General features: G+C 42.5%; 1 long non-coding RNA gene across 1 annotated transcript; it reads right to left on the bottom strand.

Moving 5' to 3' along the window:
* Nucleotides 1-18,007: 18,007 nt before the first annotated feature.
* LOC147373944 (uncharacterized) lies at nt 18,008-19,470 on the bottom strand. Its single transcript, XR_015162254.1, has 2 exons — nt 19,350-19,470; nt 18,008-19,224 (listed from the first exon to the last, which is right to left on the bottom strand). It is a non-coding gene; the product is annotated as an uncharacterized LOC147373944 (long non-coding RNA).
* Nucleotides 19,471-19,889: the final 419 nt, after the last annotated feature.

Genomic DNA, 19,889 nt, shown 5'->3' on the forward strand with positions numbered 1-19,889 from the left:
AAACCTAATAAGAATTGAATCTGCCTTATTATAAAAATTAAGATCAGTTATGTTGGTCTACATTTGACTCTCCTTAAAAGTAAATATATGGGTGTTTGTGTGCATGTCTTATAAATCAATTTGATGGAGGATTTATATTCATTCTCAAGTAAAAGGCTGCCTTATATTGAGTTTCCAGATTTCATTTTAAAAAAAGGAGGTTTGCAGTATTTTGAACAAACTGAAACTAAAAAAAAAAAAAAACAGTTTTCATTTATTTGAAATTCAGGGAAATCAAAGCATCAATGAGGTATCACCTCATCCCTGTCAGAATGGCTATGATAAGCAAGGCTGGAAATAACAAGTGTTGAAGATGTGGAGAAAAGAGAACCCTTGTGCACTGTTGGTGGGAATGTAAACTGGTGTGGTGCTATGGAAAACAGTATGGAGCTTCCTCCATAAGTTAGAAGTGGAACTACCACCTGATCCAGCAATTCCACTTCTGAGTGTTTATCCCTGGAAAACAAAAACACTAAAATATATGTAAATGCCTATGTTCATTGTTTATAACAGCCAAGACTTAGAAACAAGTTGAGTACTCATAGATGGATGAATAAAGTTGCTGTGGTATATATATATATAATTACCAATATGTGGCCCCTAATTTCCTGACTGCTTTACAGCTCTATCTCTTGACTTGCTCTTTTTCTCTCTCTACTGTTGTGTTTCTCTTCTCCCCCACTGTACTGCTCTTCATATCCCTCTGTCGGTCCACCTCTTTGTCCACAGATCTTTCCCTTTCTTATTGCAACCCCACCATGGCTCCTTCTCTGTCTTTTTGTTTTTTTCCAGATCTGACTTCTTTCCTTTCCCTCTTTCTCTTTATCTCTCCTCTGTTTTACAATTTCCTTCTTCATCTCTATTTCTGTCACTTTCTCTCCCTCTACTTGTCTGTCTCTAACACCTATCTTTCCTTTTCCATTTCTCCATTTATGATTCTTAGGGATTTTACTTCTCTGTCTCTGCCTCTCTTTCCATTTCCTCCCATGGTCACTGTAACAACTTTAATTTCTCTGTTAATCCAACATCTGCAATATCCCAGGATTGACATCTGTTAATTTACCTTTCCATATTAAGATGCTGAGATTTTCTGAGTTCCCTGTAAGTTGAGTAATTGGGCATTGTATCCTGCACATTTTGGATATTAGGTTATGGGCTCTAGGAAGTATTTTTAAATATGATGGCAAGTGCTGAGTTTTTCTGTTAGCTGAGAATTGACCTAGTTATGGAATGTGAGTTCCTACCTGCTCTTGAAGGGCAGGTCCAAATACTGCAGTTTTTGAGGACTTTGCAGTGCTATTCACACTGTGTGGTGTGTACCACTGAGAGTAGTTCCAAAGTAAAATGTATAGAATATGGTTGTGATATTATAACCATACCTTTCATACAGTAGATTTTTATAAACATTTTTCTTAGAGGTATAAATTTGTGAATATTGAAAAATACCTCAGAGTCCCAATAACCTAAATAATGTTGACTTAATTCATTTTGTTGACTAAACCAGAATGTCTCTGTGTCAGACATTAACTACAAACCCTAACTTCTGCAGGCAGCAAGAGTAGCAGTCCTGGGAGGACGGTACTGTCCTTGTCTCCATTTACACAGAGACAGGTGAGACTGAGGGTGAGTGATTGGTCCAGGGTCCCACAACTGACAGGGGCAGAGCCAGGACTCAGGCTCCCCATCTGGTACCAGGATCTGCTCTGGTCCTGAGCAGCATGGATGTTTCTGGAGTGTACAGGAGCTTCTGAGATGACAGACATCGTTCAGTCACAGCAGATGGGCTCCATGTGCCTCCAGGTCGGAGCACATTGTTCCGTTCCTTCAAATCGTCAAAGGAAACCTTTTATTCTCACAAATTTGAGCAAATAAATATACAGTCAATTGTAAAAACAGTAACTCTGCCTAAATATTTAACCAAAAAAGGAACGAGTAGATCTTAAAACTTCGTCTTGGAAGAAAAAAAATAATCTGTAACTATATACAGTGAGAGGTGTTGACTTAGTATGGTGACCATTTCAGCATATATACAAATATCAAATTACTATGTTGCATGACAGAGACTAATGTAACATTTTATATCAATTATATCTCCACTGAAAAATAATAAAAAAATTTTTGAAAGAAGGGAAAAACAGTGGACTGAATGCAGTAGCTGGGCACTCGCATAGGAGCAAGTGAACTAGCCAGGGTCACAGCAAACAGAAGCCCTGCCCTGCATCTGCGGTTCTCAACACATTTCAACCTCTCATTTCCACAACAGTGTTCAGACATAAAGCAAAAATGTGGGCATATAAAGAGTAGATCCTCTTCTAAAATGCTTTAAAACAAATTCTTGGGTGGCCTCAACCACGGTCTATGCAGTGTCTATGTCACAGTTAATGTTTGGTACATGAACTTTGTTACAAAAATACAGGGTGAAAAACAGATTTTTGCCTTTTCATGTTACATTTCAAGTATATTTTGTGTTCTGTCCTTTTCTGCATGAAAAAAAAAAAAACTTTCATTGAAAGTCATCAGAAGAGAAAAAAATCTTGAAGATGGAGTTTCCTTTTTGAAAGTTGAAATGAGGACACCCACTGCTGATGTTAGTGAATGGCTAGTAAAGAGTTAATTAACTGTACTTACCTCACAAACATGGTACCATATCCACATAAGTACCATATCCACATACATTTAATCACCTGCCTGTGGCTAGTAAGATCCTGTCATGGTCCACCCTATATTCAGAGAGACTGAGTCTGATCCTTTAATGTAAAGTTGGAGACAAGGCTTGTGCTGTGTTCCTAATCAAAAGACCTCTTAATGTTTGAGTAGCATTTCTTTGTAAGTAAAATCTCTTTTTATTTTGGTTTGCAGAATACAATTTTTTGTTTCATATCTCAGATTTCTTTGGTATTTTTTAAGACCCTACATTTTTCTTCTGCTATTTAGTGCCAGGAGCCAGCGTGAGGAACTCCGCCCATGGCAAAGATCATGAGGAAGGAGGCTCGGCATACGCAAAGGCGGGGTCGAGCCTCAGGAGTCCCCCTGGAAATTCTCAAGCATCTACCCCTAAAACCAGAGTCTGCCTACTTTACTGCTTTGTGCTCTCACCTACACCTCTGACTTTATGGGGGGCTGTCCCCCATCACCTCTTTTGGAGAAGGAGTTAACTTAGAGCTCCAGTTAATAATAATTCCTGGGCGTGACAGGAGTGTTTCAACCTACAAACTCCTCTGAAGGTTCTCTAGCCTGCCTTACAGGTTTGTCTGGCCACATGTGATTGTTCACAGCCTCCCAACCGTGAGAGGCACGAGATGCTTTAAACCTTCTAAAAACAGATACTTTTGAGAGGTTAAGAAATTATTAGTGTAGTATAGTGGGTTGATTAGAAATTGTATTGGAGAAGGGTTTTTCATTTGTTGAGCCAATATTTGCTGCTACATCTCCATATCCCTTGCCCCTTATACACATTAATGAATATATAGAAGAAATAAGTATTAACCTTTGATATTAATCACATTAGACCTTAGGCTAGGCAAATTCTTTCCTTAATTAAAACCCACTACACCCTCACCCTATAGGAATGTAACTTTATCTGGTGCCTTCAGAAGGTGGCGTCTGTTTTAAGAATAATCACCCCTGGAGAAATAAGTGTTCTGGTTGACTGACCGCTGTCACAAGGAGAGGGTCATAAATTGTTAGCAGGCCCCCTGGCCAGATGATGTAACACCCCTAAGACCTTTGTATACATTTGTATGAAGCACCTGATTTTGATAAAAGTCAGGACTTCTGACCCCACGTGACTTTTGTATTACATCTCTGTGTATAAAAGTGGACCCTGGAAAATAAAGAATGGGATCAGTTCCTAGAAAGACTGGTCTCCCCATGTCGTTTTTCTCTCACCTTCTGGCTGAATTCCCATCCGGAGTGTGGAGGCTTGTCAAGCCTGCTAATTATGCCTGGGCTTCTAAGATCTGACCGGGGAGGCCTTAGTGTCTCCTCTCCTTTGGGAGAATGGGAGGATGCCTGCGGCCTACGTAGGTGATGCAAATTCCTTGTCTGGAATTTTATTGGCTTTCCATGTAAACCAAGTTATTCAGCCTCTTTTCTCCACTGAATTTTCCTACTGAGCTATCCTTATTCTATTACTCTTTATATCTCTAATTAATATTTAATTAAAGCTATCATATCCTGATTGCCGATGCCGTCCCCGCTTCGAATTCCCTGGATCCACCAGGGCTGGACCGCATATTAACTATTTGTACAAGTGTAAAAAATAATAAAACTAAACATATCAAAATTATTAGTTTTGTTTTTCTTGTTTTGCATTGCGTATTTGGCTTAAAGTCTTGGAATCACAATAAGAAGACATGATGGATGGTGAATACATATAAAAAGTACCAGACATTTTGTATTATGTATCATGAAATAATAGCTTTCTTATAGATGTATTCCCTAGAACAGTCTGAGTACTCTTATTTTGAACCCACTCTATGAAATCATTTTCCCTTGTGTTTAGCTAATTTGGATTAAAATGAACTCAATTATATTGTGAGTTGTTTTTGTAAAACAGAAATATTCAATGCAATGCTTCATGGGAAGGCAGTATGTCTGTCAATTTCCTTTCATTATTCACCATCATTCAAGTAAAATCCAACTGTATGATGGAAATGGTCTGGCTTGGGTAGAAATTGGTCATTTATGCAGACCTAATCAACTCCATCCATGCGTAAGAATGGGCCACAGGACAGAAGTCAGACGGAGGCTCCCTGGGAGGCTGGAGTCTAAGTAGGAGGAGCTCCTTACATGGAGAAAATGGGGGAGGGCAAGCACCAGGGTCTGGCTTTGGACTAAAACCTCAGGAATTAAGTGGTGTCATCACAATGAGAATGTCCCACATCTACAGCACGACCACAGATGGGGCCTGCGCTGGACGTCAGGGTGTGACTTTAACCTGAGAAGGGACTCTACCCCTGACACTAGCTGTACCAGTTAGATGTGGCCAGTCCTCCTAGGAGGGCAAGGCCCCCCAGATGTTGGCTCTCAGAGCAGAGACCAAGAAGATTGAAGGATGTGACTTGAATGTGCCCTGAGTTCAGAACGTGAGAGCTGAAGCCATGACCTCAGCAGTGGAGCCCTGCTTTGCTCTGAGACTGGACGGATGGAATCCAGGACATGGACCCCCATCCTGGGCCTGCTGGGTGGGGAGGGGGTGGGACACCTGCTCTTCAAGCTCATGTGTCTGTGCAGCCCTCTGCTATTTACCCATCACGTTGTCATCTGATGTTAGTGCCCCAGTAAGCCTTGTTCAAGTTAACTTGTCATTTTGTCCCTTTTGGGGAATTTACATGACTTAGTACATGGCACTCAATTGCACAGGTGAGAGAGCAAGGCCTTGGAACCTCTGCTCCCATGAGGAAAAAAGCACTTCACATCTGTCTATGGAACCCCACTCCAGTACTCTTGCCTGGAAAATCCCATGGATGGAGGAGCCTGGTAGGCTGCAGTCCCTGGGGTCGCTAGGAGTCAGACACGACTGAGCGACTTCACTTTCACTTTTCACTTTCATGCATTGGAGAAGGAAATGGCAACCCACTCCAGTGTTCTTGCCTGGAGAATCCCAGGGACGGCAGAGCCTGGTGGGCTGCTGTCTTTGGGGTTGCACAGAGTCAGACACGACTGAAGCGACTTAGCAGCAGCAGCAGCAGCATCTGTCCATGCAGCTTGGTTCAGGGATCAGGTCTTGTGTCACCCTGCTTACACTGAGAAAACGAAACCAAGAAGTAACAGCCTCAGTAAGTCACAGATCATGGAAGAGCACAGGTGGTTGGTGGAAAGTCAGGGATGATTTTAGAGCTGCAAAGAAGCCCTGACTGCTCCTTCCTTCAGGGTGCATAACATGGCAGAGGAGCAGCATTTGAACAGCCTATGCGTAAGTTTCCCAACTTATATAGGAGCTGATAAGAGGAACCTTATATGTGTATCATGCGGAACCTGGACGCATAGCCTAGAGTGTTTTGATAACAATCACATGCGAGCATAGAGGGATATTTTCTTCCATTAGCTGTGACCCTTTGAAAGTGAGCAAAGTTGGCTGGGGTTTAACTGTTCTCATTTCCTTGTGACACCCCAGCTACCCCTTGCACAGCCTCAACCAGTAGGGGCCAGTTTGAGCATTTTCCAAGAATCAACCACGTTAAACACGGAGTGTAAACAAAAGAAGCCTTGGAGAAAATGAAACTCCATCAGCATATCAGTCTCCTCCAGCTGCCATTCAGGCAGTCACTCCAACCCCCACTGCCCTCCCCTATCCGCACCTCCCAGGCCAGGGCAGCACAGGGCAAGTTGGGGCAGGAGGTTGCTGAGATGTTAGAAACCACTGGAGACACTGCCCAGCAGGGCCCTGGCTGTAAAATCAGCTGCACAACACTTTCAGTGATTTGCAAGTTTCCCTCTTGCCTCTTGTACTTGAAGTGAAGTGAAGTCATGCAGTCGTGTCCGACTCTTTGCGACCCCATGGGCTGTAGCCCACCAGGCTCCTCAGTCCATGGGATTTTCCAGGCATGAATACTGGAGTGGGTTGCCATTTCCTTCTCCAGGGGATCTTCCAGGGATCGAACCCGGGTCTCCTGCATTGTTTTTTCACAATGAAGAAATATTTCCAGATCTCCAAGATCAGGGCCACATATTTTGTCTAGAGAGGTCTGATCAAATTCATAACAACCAAGGAATTGATCTAAATTCGATTTCATCCATCTGTATCTGATTGGTCTTTTGTGTTTTGGAATGGGAACCTCTATGTGGTTTTCCACGGATTTATTTCACAGTGAAGCTGATTGTATGCAAAGAAACAATGTGATGGTTCCTTGATGCCTGAAATCCAAGCTGGCAGCAATGGAACTGTCACCTGCCGGCTCAACCTAGCTGCACATTAGAATTACTGAAGGAGCGTTTTTAAAGTCTAATGCCCAGCTTGTGATGAAGTCTGGACCTCAGTGACTATTCTTTCTTATGCATTTATTTACTTAGCAATCTGTTTCTCTAATCATTTATTTACAGTTATAATAAGAGGGCCACTGATATATCGGAAAAAAAAATGTAGCCCGTTTTAAGTCAGGCTGACCTGGCCCATGTGGAACCCAGCACTGCTCCGTGTTTAAATTTGAGCGTATTTTTTAGTCTCTCTGGGACCTCGTTTTATTGTGAGTGAACTAGATACACTAGGAATCATGAGATTACTTGGTGAATAATAGAAGCTGAGTCTCTGTTCCATCCACATCTAACCTGTTTGTGGGGAATGAGGTTAGAGATGGTTTTCAGGGCTTTTGTGTACATATGGAATCTATTGATTTTACAGCAGAGCTATGACAGTAGAAGCTAATGTTGTTCAGGACTTTCATGGATTAAGCATCATTAGCTCATCTATTCCTCATACTCCAGGAAACAGGGCACTGTAACTTCATTACATAGTTGAAGATTCAATGGCATAGAGAGTTCCAATACTGCCTGAGGTCATGCAGATGCTAATACAGACTCAGGGTTCAAATCCTGGTCCTCAGGGGTCAAAATCTACACGCTTAACCCTCCACTTGACACGCCTCTGGTGTTGGTGCAGTTTTTATGGGGTTACTGTGAGAATCAGGAGTCGATGCTTTGTGAAACACTAGTACAATCTAAGCACATGCAGTACAAGTCATGCTGGGTGTCACACTGTCACCATAGGAACGTCTCAAGCCAATGAGTCTGAATCTGGCAACTTTGAAACAGAAGAACCCTGGCATCTTAGTTTGGCTGTGGCAACCTGCTCCAGTATTCTTGTCTGGAAAATTCCATGGATAGAAGAGCCTGGGGGGCTATAGTCCATAGGATCATAAAGAGTCAGACACGACTGAGCTCACACACACATACACATACACACACACACACACATACACACACACACACACACATACACACACCCAACTGGAGCCAGTGGCCCCAAAGAAAGCACCATAATCATGTTAGACATAGAAATGTATTAATGACCATTATTACAACCAATGCTGAATTTGATAGCTCAGTTGTCATTCTGTTTCTAACCTTCATTATATTTCATGAAATTAAAGTACTCAAAGACAAATGTGAGCTTTTGATATGTTTAATTTTTTTGTGCCTATTATGAAAATCAAGGTGCAGAATTTAAGTACCAAAGCTGGCAGCTCCAGGGTGTATGGCAGTGAAGGTCCCAGCCATGGTCTGTGTGGAAGAGCTGAAGGAGAAGACAGGGAGATGGCCACTGCATACGCTCAGGAGATGCAAGGACTCAAGGGCTGGAGGAGATGATGAGGTTGTGGGGATAGTGGTGGGAGAGGTTCACCTAGACCAGCCCTGGACCCTGCCCCTGATTAATGGCAGAATTCCTTGATACAGAGTCAAACTGTCTGCCCAAAGATTTGAAAACCTCTTACAAAATAAAGATATAATAGAAAAATACCACATGAATAGAAATGACCCAAATGCAGAAAGGAAGCCAGGCTAGATCCTCAGCAGATAGTTTTTGAGACAATAGATGATGAAGGCACATTGACCCCTTTGGGGCCCCTCTGTCACGAGCTCTTCCCATTGTTGCTGACACCTATTCTCTTGTACATGCAGAAGGCGATGATGACAAAGTAGACTGCACTCTTGAGGAGGAGGAGGAGGTAAGTGTAATGGCAGAGGTGTTCATGAGCTGCAGCTGCAGGCTATCTAGGAGAAGTCCTTTGATTAGTTACCTGTTCTTTTGAAAGTTCAGGAAATAGAGATAGGAGAAGGTCACAATTAGTTATTGCTGATGACCTACTATAGATGACACCCTAGCACCACCAATCCCCAAGGTAAACAAGAACCACCACCAGAACTACCCAAAATCCAACTCAAAATTCAAGTGAATCAATAACTTCTGCCAAATTCACTTAGAACCTTCTCAAATATTAGCAAATAATCTGTGTTTTTAATGAATGAGTCCAGAGGGGAAAAAAAATTCTGAGAGATTTTAGTATCTTCTTTGCCCTCACCATGTCTTCTAATAGTAATAACACCTAATCTTTATTTAACCACGATCCAAATACCAGGCACTTATTCTGAGAACTTTGCAAGCAAAGCTCTAATCTAACTTCATTATACAATAATCTATGAGATTGTTATTTTCATTCCCATTTTACAAATCAACTGAGGATGGGCTAATTTGTCTGATGTCACACATTTAGAAAATACCAGAAACCATATTTCATTCCCAGCAACCTGACTGGGAAGTAAAGAACACGTTCTTAACTGCTCTGTAACCCTGCATCTCTGTGTGCAACAAATACTTCAGACGTGAAAAGGTTTAGCATAAATATCAAGTTGAATCGCTGATTTAGAAGCATCTGAGCCATTACATATTATGCACCAATGAGATTCCTACGAAGGGTAAAACCCATGAAATCTGCTGGCCTTCACAGTGGAATGGAGTGGACATTATTAAAGAGAACATTGTATAAAATGGAAGAAAGTGGTTAACCCAAACTCTCAGACTCTTTAGGAGCTCATGCCTCATTCAGCTCTCTGTCTTGAATGTCTCTCATTGTGGCTATAATGTTATAGAACAATGGTATTTTCTCTTCTTTGAAATTTTGCCGGAAATACATGATGTCAAGAAATAATTAACATTAATGATGATGGTTCTGCCTTGGTTACTGAATGAACCACAAGGCTGAGTGTGTTCCTGAGGAAATTTCCCTTTTCCATACTTCATCTTCACAGAGTCAGAACTCCAGAATCACTAGCATTTGGCGTGGAAAGACTATCAGGGTCTCACCTGCTCATAACTTACGCCCCTTGGTCAGGTCAGGTGTTATCTGAGTTTCAGGCCCCCTGATACAGGGAGTGAAGGAGGGATCAGAGGGCCAGAGCCAGAGCTTCTATTTCACCTCAGAACCTTCATGTAAGAGAAGGGACCACCGACTAATACTGATCCTGTGCCAGCTAGATAGATAACTGGTGGGAGACATTCCATATGTGTGATCTTATCTCTGTAATAACTGAGTTGATTGTAATTACTCCCAATTGGTCAATGAAGACAACATAATGAATTTTTGAATTTTCATATAGCTAATAAATAAAAGAACTGGGGTTTAAAGTTTAATCTGTGATACTCAGAAGCCCATGCACTTACACTCCTGCCCATGAGGCTGTCTTGTCTTAGCGCCTTGGTTTGGTATTCTTGTTCTATGTCTGTATCCTAGAGGAGGGATAGATAACTAACTATGTGAACCATTGATTCGGGTAGTCTGGGTTGAATCGCCAGATAGAGCTGTGTGGCTTCATTTGAAGGAACTTAATTTTAACAACTTACAGAAACACATCTATAAAGTAGGGGCAGGGAGAAATATTGTAACACCACAAGGTGAGTAGTGAGGATTAAATAGAAAATGCATGCAAGATACAGCAGAATATCTTCCACATAAGAAGATTTCAATAAGGGTCAGTTCATGTAATAGCTACTAGCACAACCAAAATTCTAGAAGCTAACAGATACCATGCTTCCCTGGTCATTAGAAACAAAAGCCACACTAACTTATGAAGTCCACTGTTTAAATTCAGAACCTATAACTACACTTTCTAAAATTTAGAGTCATCTCACACCAAAACCAGCATTTAGTGTGTCAAGATGACTCCTAAGAAATGATAATGTTGTTGTTGTTGTTTAGTCATTAAGTCATGTCCAACTCTTTCAGATCCCTTTCAGATCCTACCAGGCTTCTCTGCCCATGGAATTCTCAAGGCAATAATACTGGAGTGGGTCACCATTTCCTTCTCCAGGGGATCTTCCTAACCCAAGTATGGAACCCACATCTCCTGCATTGGTAGGTGGATTCTTTACCATCTGAGTCACCAGGGAAACCCCACATAGTGAACATCATAGTGCTATTCCTGTCATTATTTACACAAATACTTGGGCTGTTTCATTACTTAATCATGCTTTATCCAATAAATAGAAATTCTCTGTGTTTCAAACATTCTGTTCTATATCATGGAACAAAAGTAAAATCTTTTCTTAATTCTGATAGGAATTATAGTCAATTTACATACATGAATTTAGGAAAGATCGGCATCTTTATGATATTGATCTTTTCTTTCCTGAATATGTTATGTCTCTCCATTTGTGCAACTCCAATTTTATGTAAAATTTAAATTCAAAGTGGATCAAAGAAATAAATGTGCAGAACAAAGCCTAAACAACATTGGAAAAATATAAATGACAAGAAGTTTTTGTTTCAATCTTTTTTAAAGCGCCAAAATAGTGCATGGTCCCTGGTACTGAGGCCAAGTTAAAGTCAGTGCATTTACTATCCAATCCCTTCTTGCCTGCAGTCACAGGAGTGAGAAGGACCAGAAACTTTGACCTGTGGTTGTGGGATTCTCATGGAGAAATGTGATGACCTGAGAAAGCAGCAGCACCCAGGATGCAATAAGAAAGGAAGGACTTCTGGGCTGGGGATAAGCCTATGAACACTGTTCTAGAATCCACTCCTGTTTGAGGCCAGGAACTGGTCCACTTCAAAGGGAGACATGTCACTTTATCTGATAGTGCTAGCACAGCAGTTCATATAAATTGATATAAATCAATTTGAGTAGGATCAGCTATGGAACTTATTGAAAAATGCACATTTTCAGGCTTCAAGATTTGTGTTCACTATATTGGGTGCCATCCAGAATGGGGACTTTTATTCGAACCCAATGCTTCTGACTCAGGTGTGGTCCACGGCCCACACTTTAAGAAACACTGTTCTGGTAGAAATTTGCAGGATACTATACACCAGAGGAGAAGGGGACGACAGAGGATAAGATGTCTGGATGGCATCACTGACTCGATGGACGTGAGTCTCAGTGAACTCCGGGAGTTGGTGATGGACAGAGAGGCCTGGCGTGCTGCGATTCATGGGGTCGCAAAGAGTCGGACACGACTGAGCGACTGATCTGATCTAATCTGATACACAAGAGGGGCTTCCCTGGTGACTCAGTGGTGAAGAATCTGCCTGCGATGCAGAAGATGCAGGAGACCCGGGTTCAATCCATGGGTTGGAAAGATCCCCTAGAGGAGGGCATGCAATCCACTCCAGTATTCTTGCCTGGAGAATCCAATGCACAGTACAGCCTATCCCTGGCAGGCTACAGTCCATAGGATCTCACAGAATCAGACACAACTGAAGCAACTTAGCCCATGAGAGACCACATACATATGAATATGGCATTTCTGTACTTCAGTACTAATTTTATGTCCTTAAACCTAGCCCAATAAGAAAGTCACACCCTTTCTTACAAGACTTTTCAGTTGATATAGATACCACTCATTGTCTAATTGCTCACCGGAAATGTTCTTTAACTTGAATTATTGAAAAAAAAAGTTTCTAAGTGTCATTCTAGTTTGGGACTTGGTCATGTCAATATTGGGGATGGGAGTGAAAAGAACCTCTGGCTTTACTTGTTTAATACAGAACAGTTCTGGCTGCAGACTGAACTTCAGCAGAAGGTGTAAGTAGATTACTATGATTGGCATAACTATACCAATTCCCCTTTTCCTATATTCTATGTCCTGGTTGGTTATATGAGAAAAATAACAATTTGTCCAAAAGATAGGTCAGATACCAGTTTGGGCTTCAGGAATCCAAGTTTTCACTCTATCTTTGCTCATATTTCATAATCATGAATAATAAAGATGCTTCATTCAAAACCATCTTCTCTGGAAAATGATTGGATAAATGATTCAATAAAAATAACCTTTCATTTTGTTCTCCTAAATATTCCTCTTAATATATCAATCCGAGGTGCCCTGTCTGTCCTCAAGAGAAGGTTGAATAGACTCCACCAGCTCCTAGGGAAGTTAAAAGAGTGTGCTGCCTACCAGCTGTTTGTCTGAGGCCTTAAGATGGAGACCGGCTTTTAGGAAAAATCTTTGACCATAACAAACAATGGCTGTTGAGGGGAGGTGGGAGGTGGCAATGACTGGGACTGGGCATTGAGCTCAGGATTTCTCTTCATTCAGAGTAAAAAGAATTGGGGGCAGGAAGTGAGTGAGACAGGGGTTGGTGTCTCCTGTGTATCAGGGCTGTTTTGGCAGCCACAAGCAAAATTTCCAGTGCAGTGTAAAGGAAGTCTAAACCAATGTGCTTCTCCCAGACAGCACAGCAGTAGGTGCCAGAATCACTTTCTTGCAAGTTGGAGATTAAAATTTTGCCTTTGTAAACACGATATTTCCTTTCACTGATTCCTGAGTCCAACTCAACCTTTGAGTAGTAGACATCGTAGTAGAGAAGGCGTCCGGGTACAGCTCCCTCCTGGAATTTGTACCAGTGGATATAGCTTCCTGTAAGATCACAATCGATTACAATAGATGACCCAGTCGCCCTCATGACTGACAACTTGTCCTCTTCCATGTTGGAAGATACCTGTGTGACTGCAATGGGGAAAGCAACAAAAAATCATGAGAAAGAGGAAACACCATTTCTTAGTATGACCCTCCCCCTCACCATTGCCAAAAAGTACAGAAAAATCCCCAGAGCATCCAGGCAACACACTTACCAGGAGCCAGGAAAACCAGAAACAGTGCTGGGACCCACGGCATGCCTGGGTCAGTGAGCTAGACTGAGTTTCCCAGAAGATGTGACAGGCAGAGCAGTCAGCAAGGATCACTCTTAAAGACCACCAGGCTGAGCCCAGAAGGGGTGGGTGCTAGGTGAGGCCTGGGGAGGAGCCCTGCCTCTTTGCACCAACCCCTTTCTGGAGGGCAGGCTGGGAGCAGCCGCCTCCCCCACAGGAGAAGAGAAGCCTGAGCTCTGAGCTCTCAGAACTGCAAGCAGAGGGATCAGATAGGGGGTGCACAGTGAAACATGGAAAAAGCTTGCCTGTTGCCTGGTGGAGTGAGCAGACCTGAATCAGGCTAAGTTCCCTGCGGCTCAGTATTTCCGTGTTAATGATGCTGCCATAGTCTTTCTCTCAAGGAACCACCTTTCTATCATTTCCCTGCACTACCTTCCTCTTTACATCTGTAGGTAAACTTTGAGGCTGCTGCTGTTGCTGCTGCTAAGTTGCTTCAGTCATGTCCGACTTTGTGCAACCCCATAGATGGCACCCCACCAGGCTCCGCCATCCCTGGGATTCTCCAGGCAAGAACACTGGAGTGGGTTGCCATTTCCTTCTCCAATGCATGAAAGTGAAAAGTGAAAGTGAAGTCGTTCAGTCCTGTCTGACTCTTTTCGACCCCCTGGACTGCAGCCTACCAGGCTCCTCCGTCCATGGGATTTTCCAGGCAAGAGTACCAGAGTGGGGTGCCATCGCCTTCTCCATACTTTGAGGCAACCACCCACAAATCCAATAAGCATTCGCCCGTCTATTATTACAAGAAATTGATACCAGGTATATTGATCTACATTTAACTCTCCTCAAAGTTAAATGTGTATGTGTGTGTGCTTACAAATCAATTAAATAAGAGAAATTTTTTTTCATCAAGTAAAAGCGCTTCACCTAGGGTTGCTGGATTTAGTGGAGAAAAATGTCTTATGTAGTACTATGTAACATTCGGATATACTGACACTAAAAAAACATGATGTTTATCTGAAATTCAGGAAAATGGATATCAAAACAACAATGAGATATCATCTCAGTGCTGTCAGAATGGCTGTTATCAACAAGACTTGAACTAACAAGTGTGGGTGTGAATAAGGAGAAAATAGAACCTTGTGCACTCCTGGTGGAAATGTATATTGGCACAGTCACTATCAAAACGGTAGGAAGGGTCCTTGAAAAATTGAAAATGCAACTACCATGTGACCCGGTAATGCTACTTGTGGGTATTGATCTGAAAAAAACAAAACAAAACACTGACTTGAAAAGGTATCTTCACTCCCATGTTCATTGCTGCTTTGTTTACAACAGGCAAAACTCAGAAACAGCTTAAGTGTCCATCAGCAAACAGATGAATGGGTAAAGAAGCTGGAGTATATGTATGCGATGGAATACTCCTCAGATATCCCCAACGATATGGGTGGAACTTAAGAGCATTATGCTGAGCGAAAAAGCAAGACAGAGAAAGACAAATATCATAAATCTCTCTTACATGTGGAGAAACAGAGAACAGATCAGTGGTTATGAGAGGCAAGTGGCAGGAGATGGGAGAAACACTCGAATGGTTTGTTTGTTTAAATAAATTGAGTTTTAAAAGAAAGAAATCATTCAAAATGGACAAAATGAAAAACAAAAGTAAAGAACATGAATAGTTCCTGCATATACAGTCAGTTCAGTTCAGTCGCTCAGTGGTGTCTGACTCTTTGCAACCCCATGAATTGCAGCAGGCCAGGCCTCCCTGTCCATCACCATCTCCCAGAGTTCACTCAAACTCACATCCATTGAGTCGGTGATGCCATCCAGCCATCCTATCCTCTGTCATCCCCTTACCTCCTGCCCCCAATCCCTCCCAGCATCAGAGTCTTTTCCAATGAGTCAACTCTTTGCATGAGGTGGCCACAGTACTGGAGTTTCAGCTTTTGCATCATTCCTTCCAAAGAACATCCAGGGCTGATATCCTTTGTAAAGGACTGGTTGGATCTCCTTGCAGTCCAAGGGACTCTCAAGAGTCTTCTCCAACACCACAGTTCAAAAGCATCAATTCTCTGGTGCTCAGCTTTCTTCACAGTCCAACCATCACATCCATACATGACCACTGTAAAAACCATAGCCTTGACTAGACGGACCTTTGTTGGCAAAGTAATGTCTCTGCTTTTGAATATGCTATCTAGGTTGGTCATAACTTTCCTTCCAAGGAGTAAGTGTCTTTTATTTTCTTGGCTAATCACCACAAGGAATGATAAACCTATTGAAAGGTGTTCAGATACACTGTGTTTCCACTATGAGGCATACATCTCACAGAAATGTTTGTTCATGTCACCAGGACTCAAGGACAAGCATGCTTGTGGTGACATTATTAAAATTTTCCCCTTTGATTTACTTGGACTCATAGATGGATAAGTAGGAGATCAGACAAGGATAGTGAAACCATAGTGGAACTGAAATGATGTGCACACAGATTTTCACCCACTACTTTTGTAAAAATGCTGGGATATATGTTTAAAATATGTATAATAAAATGTTTTGGCCACTCTCTCTCAGGTAATTCATTTTCTAGGCTCATGACAGACAGCAGGGGAGTGAGGAAGGGACAGGACTAAAGCGCCACCAGGACCAACGGTGCAGGGGACAGGAACTAATCTGAGAGCAGAGTGTTCCAGGCTGTTGTACATGAAGCGAGTGCGAGTGCCCTGGAGTCCTAGAAAATCCTTTCAGGAACAGAAGCTTCATGGTTTAAAAATAAAAAAGGGGAGGAATTTGCTGGCAGTCCAGTGGTTGAAGCTCCATGCTTCCACTGCAGGGCGCCAGTCAGATCACTGGTCTTGGAACTAAGATCCTACATGCCAAGCTACATAGCCAAAAATAAGTAAATAAATTTTTAAAAAAATGAGAAAAATTCCATTAGTCTAGAGTGGAAAGAAAATTCTTCAAATACACACACAAAAAAATAGTAAGAGAAAAAACCAGAATGTGAAAGAACTATCAAATATGATGTTGAAAAAATTACAATATATTGGCACTAGAATATATTCATTAGACACAATGTACCGAAAGAAAGAGAGAGATAGGGGTGCAGGGTGAGAACTTGGAAGAAAAAAAGAAAGAAAGGAAAAAGATAAATCAGAAAACACAGCTCTCTTAAGCATTTTTCAGCTGTCTCTTGCACTGGCTGTCTCGCTCTCTCTTTCTCTACTCTTCTGTTTCCCTATCTCTTCATGGCTTTCTCCACCACTTGTCTGGACTGATCTCTGTCTCCATCTCTGTGTCCACAGATCTTCTGTATTTACTATCACTGCTCACCCCTCTAAGTCTTTCTCTGCTTTTCTTTCCAGCTCTGTCCCCTTCCCCTTCTCTGTTTCTCTTCATCTCTCTTCTGTCTTACTCTCTCTCTCTCCTTGCCTCTATTTCTCTCTTTCTATCTCTCTGCCTGCCTACTCTACCACCTGTCTTTCCTTTTCTAATTCTCCATTTATATCTCTCTCATCTGTGTGACTTTCTATCTCTATGTCTGTCTCTCCATTTTCTTCCACAGGCATAAAAAAAATCCTGTGATACGTCAGGATTGGCCTCTGTTTACTAGCTTTTCCACAGTGTGATGTCGAGATCTTCCTGGTTCTTCACCGTTGGGGAATTGTGGATCGTATTATGCACATTTTAAATACAATGCTATGGGCTCAAGATAGTGCTTAAACTATGGAGAAAGCTGGGGGTTTTTTGGGAGGGTGGGTGCTGTGGTTTTTGTGCTGTTGTTAGCAGAGAATTAATTGACCCGAAGGCAATGGCATGCTTCATGCTTCATTCCAAGATTTATGTTCGCTATATTGGGTACCATCCATAATAGGGACTTTTATTCCAACCCAATGCTTCTGACTCAGGTGTGCTCCATGGACCACACGTTAAGAAACACTGTTCTGGTAGAAATTTGGAGAATACTATACCCAAGAGATTGGCGAAGAAAATGGCAGCCCACTCCAGTATTCTTGCCTGGAGAATCCCAGGGACAGAAGAGCCTGGTGGGCTGCCGTTTAGGGGGTCGCACAGAGTTGGACACGACTGAAGCACTTAGCAGCAGCAGCAGCAGCATACACAAGAGGGGCTCCCCTTGTGTATGTGTATTCTTCAGTGGTGAAGAATCTGCCTGCGATGCAGAAGATGCAGGAGACACGGGTTCGATCCCTGAGTTGGAAAGACCCCCTAGAGAAACACCCCCTTCAGTATTCTTGCCTGGAGAATCCCATGGACAGTACAGCCTATCCCTGGCAGGCTACAGTCCATAGGATCTCACAGAGTCAGGCAAACTGAAGCGACTTAGCCCACATGCATACACAAGAGACCTCATACACAAGAAACCACATACATATAAATATAGCATTTCTGTACTTCAGTATTAATTTTATGTCCTTAAACCTAGCCCAATAAGAAAGTCATTTCTTATATGACTTTTCAGTTAATACGGATACCACTCATTGTTTCATTGTTCCCCCAAATGTTCTTTAACTTGAATTATTGAAAAAAAATCTAAGTCTCATTGCAGTTTGGGACTTGGCCATGTCAATATCGGGGGTGGGAGTGAAAAGAACTTCTGGCCTTACTTGTTTAATACAGAACAGTTCTGGCTGTGGGCTGAACTTCAGCAGAAGGTGTAAGTAGAATACTATGATTGGCATAGCTCCATCAATCCCCCTTTTCCTACATTTCATGCCCTGGTTGTTTATATAAGAAAAATCTCAAATTCTCCAATAGATAGATCAGATACCAGCTTGCGCTTCAGGAATCCAAGTTTTCACTCCATCTTTTCTCATATTTCATAATCGTGAATAATGAAGATGCTTCATTCCTAGCCATCTTCTCTGGAAAATGATCAGATAAATGATTCAATACAACTAACCTTTCAATTTGTTCTCCTAAATATTCCCGTTAATAGATCAATACAAGGTGCTCTGTCTGTCCTCAAGAGACCGTTGAATAGACTCCACCAGCTCCTAGGGAAGTTAAAATATGCTGCCTACCAGCTGCTTGCCTGAGGCCTTAAGATGGAGACCTGCTTTTAGGAAAAATCTTTGTTGGCTAAACAACAAACAACAGCTGCTGAGGGGAGGTGGGAGGTGGCAGTGACTGGGGCTGGGCGTTGAGCTCAGGATTTCTCTTCATTCAGAGTAAAAAGAATTGGGGGCAGGAAGTGAGACAGGGGTTGGTCTATCCTGTGTATCAGGGCTGTTTTGGCAGCCACAAGCAAAATTTCCAGTGCAGTGTAAAGGAAGTCTAAACCAATGTGCTTCTCCCAGACAGCACAGTAGTAGGTGCCAGAATCACTTTCTTGCAAGTTGGAGATTACAAACGTGTAGCTCTTGCCTGTGCCTTTGTAAACGTGGTATTTCCCTTCACTGATTCCTGAGTCCAACACAACCTTTGAGTTGGAGACAATGTAGTGGAGAAGGCGTCGGGGTACAGCTCCCTCCTGGAATTTGTACCAGTGGATATAGCTTCCTGTAAGATCACAATCCATTACAACAGATGACCCAGTCGCCCTCATGACTGACAACTTGTCCTCTTCCATGTTGGAAGATACCTGCGTGACTGCAATGGGGAAAGCAACAAAAAATCATAAGGAAAAGGAAACACCATTTCTTAGTATGACCCTCCCCCTCACCATTGCCAAAAAGTACAGAAAAATCCCCAGAGCATCCAGGCAACACACTTACCAGGAGCCAGGAAAACCAGAAGCAGTGCTGGGACCCACGGCATGCCTGGGACAGTGAGCTAGACTGAGTTTCCCAGAAGATGTGACAGGCAGAGCAGTCAGCAAGGATCTCTCTTAAAGACCTCCAGGCTGAGCCCAGAAGGGGTGGGTGCTAGGTGAGGCCTGGGGAGGAGCCCTGCCTCTTTGCACCAACCCCTTTCTGGAGGGCAGGCTGGGAGCAGCCGCCTCCCCCACAGGAGAAGAGAAGCCTGAGCTCTGAGCTCTCAGAACTGCAAGCAGAGGGATCGGATAGGGGGTGCACAGTGAAACATGGACAAAATTGCCTGTTGCCTGGTGGAGTGAGCAGACCTGAATCAGGCTAAGTTCCCTGCAGCTCAGCATTTCCGTGTTAATGATGCTGCCATAGTCTTTCTCTCAAGGAACCACCTTTCTATCATTTCCCTGCACTACCTTCCTCTTTACATCTATAGGTAAACTTGAGGCAACCACCCGCAAATCCAATAAGCATTCACCCCTCTTTTATTACAAGAAATTGATACCA

Source organism: Bos grunniens, chromosome 4 (assembly GCF_055505025.1).
Source record: "Bos grunniens cultivar Pamir isolate PY7600 chromosome 4, Bosgru_T2T1.0, whole genome shotgun sequence".
Classification (NCBI taxonomy): Eukaryota; Metazoa; Chordata; class Mammalia; order Artiodactyla; family Bovidae; genus Bos; species Bos grunniens.